Raw genomic sequence first — 7,043 nt, 5'->3', positions numbered from 1 at the left:
AACAGTGTCCTAGTGCCCAGACAGAGGCTTTTTCCACCAGCTTTGCCACCAGAGTCCCTGCCTGCCCTTCAACCCCCTGGCCTGGCCCCAGCAGGAGTGCCTCCTCTTCTAGGAAGGTCATTCAGTGATTCTCTAACTGGGGTCCCCATCACAACCCCCTGGGGCATGTTTAACCCAGACCACTCTGCCCACCCCAGGACTTTCTGACTCAGAGGTCTGCATTTCTAACAAGTGATGGGCATGAAGGTCTGAGTCAGGGAAGCAATATCCGGCGTCGGGTCCAAGGGGCGGTGTTGGGCGGCAGGTCCACACCCGCTTTGAACAGCCCTGATCCGACCACCCCGGGCAGGGGAAGGGACCTCAGCTCCATGATCTGCCCTCTCCCTCCCCAACGTCTGACAAGTTGGCTGTGAAAACAGAGCCCACAGACGTGCTCTGCGCTCACACAGGAGGCTCCCGAGTCAGCTGCTCCTGCTGATTCCAGGGGGTCCCTGGGGAAGAGGGGGGCACAGTGGGCGGGCCCTGCTACGGATGAGCTGTTTACCACCGTTCTTCTGGTGGGTCTTTGTGGAGGATGAGCCTGGGACACCTGGACTGCATCCTCAGAGCTGGGATTCCAGGAGTGGCACTGGGCAGGTCAGCGGGAGATCACTCTGCCCTTGGTTCCCATGGTGACTTGCAGGAGCCTCACAGCCCTGGGCTCTCTCCTCCTCCCGTTCTGTGCGACCTCTATCCAGTAGAACAAACGGTGGATGTGCAGAAGCCATTTAACAAAGTCACTGGGCGTGGGCTTCACCTCTTCCTGGAAGCCGATCCGGAGCCCAGAGGCAGCTGCCTCAAACCTCGCCTCCCTTCCCCCTCTAGCTCCTCCTACCCCTCTCCTCCCCTCTAGCTCCTCCTCCCCTCTAGCTCCCCCTCCCCCACCCCTCTAGCTCCTCCTCCCCCTCCCCTCTCCTCTAGCTCCTCCTCCTCCTCCCCTCCCCTCTAGCTCCCCCTCCCTCCCTTTCCCACTTCCCCCCCTTTCCCCCCCACCCCGTCCCAGGCACAGGTGCGCAGCTGGGCTTCGATGGCCCGTCTCACCTTCTCACCTTTTTTTTTTTTTTAACATCTTTATTGGAGTATAATTGCTTTACAATGGTGTGTTAGTTTCTGCTTTATAACAAAGTGAATCAGTTATACATATACATATGTTCCCATATCTCTTCCCTCTTGCGTCTCCCTCCCTCCCACCCTCCCTATCACCTTCTCACCTTTATCATCAGACATTCCTGTAGGAGCACCTGCCCAGAGGGTCTGCTGGTTTGGGGAAAGACTCCTTTTCTTCACCTCTGTGTGTGAGTCACTTTCTCTCTCCACCTCAGAAAGGAGAGAGAGTGGGACATCAAAGCAAGGAAGGGCTGAACACAGACTCTCCCAATGGGGTGGGGGTGGCAAGGGGGTGTCTGAGCCCCGGTTCCGCTGCACTTGGTGGTGGGCTAGCAGCGTAGAGTCTCCTGTCCTCACCTGTGAGCCGGGTGCTCAGGGACCACCGAGCTGGCGAGAGGGGTCACAAGGATCAAAAGCAGCCATCTGGAGGCTCTCCTTGGAGGGGCCACGTGGGAGGCAGCCTCCCTCTTCCCTGTTTCATAAGCCTCCTGGCTTTGGCTCTGGAACCTTCTTCTCCCCTGCAGCGTCTGACTGGCTGGGTCTGGGCCTTCGTCTGCAGCCGTGCTGCTACTGCTCCCTGGTCTCTGCGTTTACGGCCTTCACCTGCCCCACCTGAGCAGCAGGGGCACAGAGCGCCTGGGCAGCTGACCGAGCCGCTAAGCGTCACCAGAGCATCTAGTGGCAGGTGTCCCTTGGGATGATCTTCAGAGCTCCTTTCCCGGGAGGATCAGGACGCTCTTGAGGGGTTTTCTCAGACTGCATGGTAGCAATAAAAATCAGTAAGTCCCCGCTGCAAAGGCTAAGTGGGAGGGGCAGAGCAGGGCCCATTATGAAAGGGCAAAGCCACACCCCAGGTCCAGCAGCTGGCTGGCTCAAGCCCAATGGCAGCTGACCCTGAGGGAAGGGTCCTTGGTGCCCGAATCCCAGCTTCAGATCTCGCCTCTCTCGGCGAGCTCACCGCCTGAATTTGCATCTCCTTTGACCTCATGTGTGGGGCAGACTGGGATGAGGGTTGCGTGTGCCAAGGTCGGCACATCACAGGCCTTCAGTGAGTTATTAGGGCTGTTCTTTGTTTCCTGATCTCTCCTTCTTTCTCCTTTATTTGGCTCCGGGCTGAGACAGTTCTCAGGGTCTCCTGAGACCACTCCCAGCCTCCCTGTAACCTTAGCTCTGCAAAGCTGTGGGCTTTCCCTCATGGCCTTTCCTGGTTTCCTCTCTGGGGGCAGCGCTGGGTGGGTCCTGAGCGTCGGGCGAGTTCCCAGGACAACGCAGGTGGACACTCCCCAAGTGTAACAGGTTCCTAGTTGCATCGGGCTTGGGTGGAGGCTACTCTGGAGGGAAATGAGGGGCTGAGGGGGGAGCACAGTGAGGGAAGCCATGACCCGTGAGGCCACCTGGGCTCTGGTCCCTAGAGGGGCCGTCCACTGACCTGTTGGACCCCACGGGTGTCAGCCTGGGCCTGGAGGTGAGATGTGGGGAAGGGAGAAGCAGGTCGGGAGGTCTGTCTCAGGAGACCCCCAACCCTTGGGCACCTTGAATCTGTGCCCAGAGCAGATCCTCCTCTGCAGCTGCAATTGCAGCTGATTTGTGTGTAGTTCAAACTCAACCCCCTATTGCTTTTTTAACTGCAGGGCAACTTCCCACTTTATTTCATGGAACATGGCCATTTGTTGGGTTGAAACCACTGAGAATAGGAGAATGGCGGCTCCGGCCCAGACTCAGGTGGACAGCCGGCCTCCCCGCCGCACACACAGCTCAGGTGCTCTCAGCGAGTCTTCCTCTGTTCTGTCCTCAGACCCGAAGGTTCTCAGCAACACTGATGACCTTCAAGTTCCTTGCTGGTGGACTTGGAGGTTGGGAAGGAGAGACTTACACAGTTAAGAGTATTTATTTGCTTAAGATCACATATTCACCAAAGAAGGGAGAGAAAGATAAATTACAATGCAACTTCTGCATTTTTCTTGCACTTTGAATTAAACTCAGACTTCTTTTCCTACAGAATGTACACCAGACACTGCTTCTCATCCCCCCTGGGTTCCTAGTTACTAGACGTTGGATTCCTCTGAAGGTGCTTATTTCTATGTTAGCAGCACATCGAACATTTAATCTAAATTTAACAAAAGCCAGTTTTTTTCCAGTTTATTTCTGGTTCAATTGTAGAACTCAGAATGTGTCCTTAGCAGTCCCACCTGGCAGGAAGGACAGTGGTGTCGGTGCCCAGCCCACAACCCACAGGCCCTGAGACCCCACCAAGCCGGGGACACAAGCTGGGTGTCCTTTGTCATCAGGCTCCATGTAGAAGCCCGAAGGCCTCCCCAGGACAGGCCTCGGCTCTGCTAAGTTTCAGCCCTTCTCCCAGACGTGCGAACTTTCCCTGGACCCAGATTGACTGTAGAGACTGGAGAAGGGGCGGCGGGGCCTGACCACGGAACGTCAGGACTCAGAGCTGTCACCGTGCCTGCAGGCAGGGCAGGCTGCATGCGGGACGTGTCTCTGCTCCCACCCTGCCTGGGCCACAGCTCCCTGCATTCTCCAGTGACCTCTGACCTCTCTGCGGAAAGCACACTGCGGGATCTGAGGTCTAAATGGCCGAGGCATCCAGTTTTACCCCACATACCCAGCTATCTGCCCTTAAACTGGCAATGCTGGTGGCTGGAGTTTGAGGCAGCAGGTAGGGATGGGGTGCATTCCAGGAAGCCAAGTCTCTTCAGTATTTATGGACTCTCACCGTGTAGGGGATGCCCTAATCCTAATTCTGGACCCATATTCTCTGTCTGAATTACGGACCTTTTGAAAGACCCGATAGTATTCCCACTGTGGAATCTGTATGTTATAATCACTCAATAGAATGTAGATTAAGACTGAAACTGAATTACTCTCTCCTTTGAGCAGGATCTTCGGTGGTGGAACAAAGCAGGGCAGCCTGACGGCAGGAGTTGCTGTTGAATTTCTGCACTGCTGCCTCTCAGCGGAGGGATGCTAGCCAGTTACACAGTCCTCTGAGCCTCAGTTGCTCAGCTGTGAAGTGTGGGTGACAGTGCCCTCCTCACAGGATTGTTAGGAGCAGAGGTGAGTGAGGTGCTCGGCAGAGCTGACCTGTGGTGAGTGTTAAACGCAAAGGAGCTCCTATGGTCCTGATGGTGTGGGAGGCTTTCGCCCATCATCCCAGACCCAGGGATGAGCTTGAAGACACATTCATTCTCCACCTGTAGATCTGTGTTCTCAGTAGACAGGAGGCGGGTGAGTGCAGGTGAGTGTGGGGGAAGAGAACGGTGGATACGAGTGCAGGGTGTGGGTTCACAGATCCGCTCTGCTCCTGGCTGGTGGGGGTGCTGAGGGATCTCCATTCCCTCACTGGAAAGAGGGGAGAGTTTCCCAGCACAGAGGGTTGTTAGGAGGATTTATTGAGGTGGCCCCTGTGAAAGCATTTAGCAGTGACCTCATACCCTGTGCAGGGGTCTGAGAGCAGATGCCCCTCAGTCTCGGGAGCCGGGCTCCAGGCGAAGGTGCAGGACCACGATGGGCACAGGGTGAATGAACACGGCCCTGCTGACCCGAGAGTCCCAGCCTGCTGGGTGTGGTGGAGGGATTTCCGTGAAGTTTTCCTGCTTCCCCTGGAACTCTTGTGCGATGTACAGGAAGAATATAAACAGGATGACACTGATCTCTGGATGTGGCTCCGCATGTCAATATCCAGAGGAGCAAACGGGCTTGAGTTTGGACACAGGTAGCAGGAAATAGTGGCCAAAGTAGGAGCCTTGGCATCGGGCAAACCGGTGGAACTTGGGCAAATAAGTGTCTCTGTGCTTTGATTTCCACCTCCATAAAATTGAATTAAAAAAAATCAGCCTCACAAGCCTATTCTGCAAATTAGAGATGATGTCTGTACAGGAGTTGACTCACAAGAAGCACTGGATAAAAAATCACCTGTGGTGATGGCACGAGAAGAGACCCAAGTCTGTGTTCCAGACCCAGGACTTGCCCCAGCCCAGCAAGTCAGCATCCTAGGGTGCAGAGGACGCCCGGGAGGAACAGAGCCTCTGCGCCTGCTGTCTGGAGGGAGTGACGGGAGGTGGGTCAGAGCGCATGGCTCCTGGGCAGGGTCCCTGGCCTCCCTCTGCCCTTTCTCTCTCCTCACAGCTTCTGCAGCTCAGAAAACACTCCCACTCTGCATCCCACAGCCCTCTCTCATCTCATCCTCAGAAAAATGCCTGGTTTGTCCTTTTCAGTCATTCTCCTCCCCAGCCTCAGCACCTGGCACAACGAAGTTCTGACACTGATCACGCAAGTGATGCTCTCACGTCCTTGGGAACTGGGAGGTGAAAGGTCACTACCAGGGACTGCGTGTGTGTGCAAGAGTGTGTATGCATGCATGTGCATGAGTGTTTGCGTGTACATGTGTGCATGCATGTGTATATGTACATGTACACATACATGCGTATATGCACGTGTGTATGCACGTGTGTGTATGCGCGTGTGTTCATACACGTGTATGTGTATGTGTGTGCGTCTGCATATACGTATGTGTCTCCTTGTTATATTAGCATCCCTTGTATTTTTCACCTGCTTGCCTGATCTCTACATCTGTCATTAAAATTTCTTATCTCCATCCTCACTCAAATATCACCCCCTTTGCTGCCGTTGGACAGGGTTCTGCCTGGTAACGATTTCCTTCTCTTGGCACCTCTGGTGCCCTAATAGTCTCTCAGACACAGCACTTGCAACAGCTTGTGCAATTTTCTGTTTCTGACTCCATGGCTACAGAGTGAGTTTCAAAGGTAGGATCAGGTCTGAATCATTTTTGCGTCTGCAGCAATTACTGCAATATCTGGGACATAGTAGACGCTCAGAGAATGAATAACATAATGAATAAATGAAGTTAATAAAATCACTACATAAATAATAGATGGGAAAAAGAACATTACTAGTAGACCATTAACTCGAGTGTATGTTCATAATTAACTCAAAGAAATAATGACTATATGTTAGCATGAGGCATCATGTAAGTCAGAGAGTGATGTGGCTCAGTGTCAGATCAGGATACTTATGAATTCCTACCGTATACATGCCACAGAAAGCGTGTGCTACACTTGGTCCAGAACCATTTTGAAACATCTCTGAGATGTCATTTACATACAGTAAAATAGCGAATCTTAAGTGTGCAGGTTCATGGATCTTTACCCATGTGTACACCTATGTAACCACCAGCAGATGAGATGCAGAACCTTCCCACCCCCCATACGCACAAAAGAAGACCTTGCCTTGCACTTCTTCCTAAGACATACCACACTAGGGTAACATTTCTAGAATCTTGGGCTATGGTTGTGAAGGAAAGCTCTAGCAAGTGTGGGGCTAGAGTGTGGTAAGACCTATTAGTACCCCACACTCACCATGGTGCTCTGAGGACCAGGCTAGGGTCCGATATGGAGTGAATTGTGTCCCCCTAAAAGTTATGCTGAAGTCCTAATCTCCTATATCTGTGAATGTGACCTTATTTGGAAATAGGGTCATTGCAGGTGTAATGAAGCCAAGATGAGGTCATTAGGTCGGCCCTAATTTCAATGACTAGTGTACTTGTAAGAGACCCAGACACACACACACAGGAAGAAAGCCATATGAGGATGGAAGCAGAGGTTGGGGTGATGCAGTTGTAAGCCAAGGATTGCTGCTTGTCACCAGAAGCTTGGTGAGAGACATGGAACAGATCCTCCCTCAGAGCCCTTAGAAAGAATCAAACCTACAGAGACCTTGATTTAAGACTTCTGGCCTCCAGAACTCGTAGAATACATTTCTGTTGTGTTAAGCTGCCAAGTCTGTAGTGCTTTGTTATGACAGAACTAGGAACCCAATACAGATCCATAATCCATGTCTATGACAGCTAACACCTCTCTTTTACT

Source organism: Leucopleurus acutus, assembly GCF_964270905.1.
Source record: "Leucopleurus acutus genome assembly, chromosome: 12".
In the NCBI taxonomy this organism is placed as follows: Eukaryota; Metazoa; Chordata; class Mammalia; order Artiodactyla; family Delphinidae; genus Leucopleurus; species Leucopleurus acutus.
Note: the sequence above shows the minus strand (reverse complement) of the source record.